The sequence below is a fragment of the Echinops telfairi genome, unplaced genomic scaffold, assembly GCF_000313985.2.
Source record: "Echinops telfairi isolate 266 unplaced genomic scaffold, ASM31398v2 ScPeMD7_7469;HRSCAF=8507_1, whole genome shotgun sequence".
In the NCBI taxonomy this organism is placed as follows: domain Eukaryota; kingdom Metazoa; phylum Chordata; class Mammalia; order Afrosoricida; family Tenrecidae; genus Echinops; species Echinops telfairi.
The window spans coordinates 104,581,915-104,584,645 of record NW_022111373.1 but is presented as its reverse complement, the minus strand read 5'-3'; the positions used below and the strand labels follow the sequence as shown (position 1 = coordinate 104,584,645).

Here is a 2,731-nt window from a genome sequence, read left to right as displayed (position 1 = left end):
TACTACAAGTCAACATTTTCATCTGTTTGAGAAGTTGACAGACACCCAGAAAGAGGTTAGTCATCATTTGACATTTCACTTCTTTTGAAATGAGAAAACCACCTGTATGCTTGCGTTTTTCTCATATAGCTGTCCTTGTAAAATAAACTGTGTTCAGCATCACAACAGTCTCTCTGGCATTTTTCTTGAGCAGAAAACAAAATTTCACAGCTGCCCGCTGTTCTCTTAAATAGGCCATCACTAAAGGAAAGTTTAAGCAAAACTTCTTTTGTGAAAAAATTCACTGTGACCAGAGAGAACCTTCCCAGGCAATGCCACTGGGTGCACTAATTAGAGCGATTTGCTAGAGGCTTGCTTAGTGGGAAAAATGTGTATTATGAAAGCTCTGCCCAGCAGAGCTTTGTTCTTTCTTTCTTTCTTTCATGGGGGCTAGGGTACCACCTGGACTACTGCCCATGACCCACTGTGCTTCGTCATCCTGCTTCTTGTTCACCAGTGGCCACAGCCACACAAATCAGAAGAAGCCAAACCTGAACCAGACTGGATTTACCTCGTTTTAAAACTATGAAAGCCATTTCTCCATATAAACATTTTTCTACATACAAACACATATGAGTGTCACAGGACCAGGACCACAACCATAAAGCTAATGGACTAATCCTGTTCGCTGTCCTAAGTGCCTTTCCTGCTCGGCTTGCTGAATTTCTCTGACTTCGGAGCTGACTTTTGCCTGCACAATGTTCTGATATGAAGTTTGTGGGTGTGTATTTTCTTGTCACATCTGTAATAAACTTATTTTTAACTTCTACATCTCTACTCACACTTTTCATGGTTGTCATTGTTGTTAGGTGCCATAGAGCCAGTACCAACTCCTGGCAAACTTTTGTACAACAGAATGAAACAGTGTCCAGTCCTGTGCCACTCTCACAATTGTTATGTTTGAGCCCACTGTAGCCACAGTACTAGTTCATGTCATTTAGGAGCCTCTTCGTTTCTGATGGCCCTCTACTTTAGCAAGCACAGTGTTCTTCTCCAGGGCATGGCCACTCATGAAAATCCATCCAAAGTGTGTGGAGACCAAGTCTCACCATCCTCACTTCTCATAAGTATCCCGGCTGTACTTTCAAGACATGTTTGTTTGTTTGATTTTCTGGCAAACTATGGTAATTTCAGTATCCTTTGCCAGCACAATTATTCACATGTGACACTTCTTCTCTGATCTTCCTTATTTATTGTCCAGTTTTCATGTTCATGTGAAGTGATTGAAAACACCATGGCCTGAATCATGAGCAAGTGAGCTGAAAATTACATATTTCCTTTTGAACACCGTGAAAGAGAACTTTTATAGTAGATGTGTCCAGTGTTTTGATTTCTGGAGTGCTACTTCCATGCACACAGATTATAGATCAAATCCCTGAAACTTCAATATCTTCTCCATGTATGGAGATGTTGCTTATTGCTCCAGTTGTGAGGGATTGTTGTCTTCTTTATGGTAAGGAGTTATCTATATTGAAGGTTTCATTCTTTGACCTTCATTGATAAGTACTTCAAATCCCTCTTCACGCTTAGCAAGCAACATTGTGTCATCTGTATCTTACAGGTGCTTAATGAGCCCTTTCCAACCTTGTTGCTGTATCTTTCTTCATAAACTCGATGTTCTCAAATTACTTACGCAGCATATAGATCGAATAAGTTCAGTGGAAAACACATCCACACATATGCAAAGACATGCTGAAACCAGCTAAAATAATTTCTTTTTAAAAAGCAGTTATAAATTAAAGAGTTAGATATTCAAGTTTGAATTTAGATACTGGTAAGTGCTATACCCACATATATGAGGAGGTTCCCCACCCCAAATGGAATTGCGCAAGGATGACCAGAGGTTTCACAGTATGCATGTTTCCCACTAGGCAAGCATCCAGCAACACATTCTGAGTTAGTGCATCCAGTGGTGTCACCTAATTCGCTCTGGTCACAGTGAATTGCTTTTGTGAAAGCAGTTTTGCTCAAACCTCATTTTTTGTGATGGTCAATTTAAGAGAACAGGGTGTGGCTCTAAAATTTTGTTTCCTGCTTGGGAAAAATGCTGCAGCAACTATTGTGATGCTGAAGACACCTTACAATGACAGCGCTACGGAAAAACTCAAGTGTACAACTAGTTTTCTTGTTTCAGAAAAGGTGAACTGTCAATTGATGACAAACTTCATTTTAGATGTCCTTCAACTTCCCAAACAGATGAAAATGTTGACTCATAGAGTTCATTCCACCATGTCAGACTGCTAATTACACTTTATATTTAGAAGTCCTAACAGTGCATGACAAAAAGTCTAGATTTATGGCAGACAGGGGACTGGTTTTGCCACCATGACAATGTACCTGCTCACACAGCCATACCAGTGCACCAGTTTTTGGCAAAAAGCTCCAAGCATTTTACTCACCTGACTATCCTCTGTGCAACTTCTTTTTGTTTCCGTTAATGAAGAGGGACATGAAAGGTCAATGATTTGATGATGTAGAAGATGTGAATGGAAAAATAAGGAGGTGGTTTCACCCATCCAGACATTTGAGTTTGAAAAATGTTTCCAAGAATGGAATCGCAGATTTGACAAATGTAGTAAGTGTAATGGAGAGTACTTTGAAGGTGATAAGGTTGTATTGTATAAGATATATAAACACATAATTTTGAAAAAAAATTCCATGTTTTTGTATATCTCTTTAAGAATGAAAAAAA

At 39.3% G+C, this 2,731-nt stretch overlaps 1 protein-coding gene across 1 annotated transcript in view; it reads right to left on the bottom strand.

The window, feature by feature from the left end:
* HCN1 (hyperpolarization activated cyclic nucleotide gated potassium channel 1) overlaps window positions 1-2,731 on the bottom strand; it is a 465,750-nt gene that overhangs the window by 290,908 nt on the left and 172,111 nt on the right. The gene's annotated exons all lie outside the window — the stretch shown is intronic.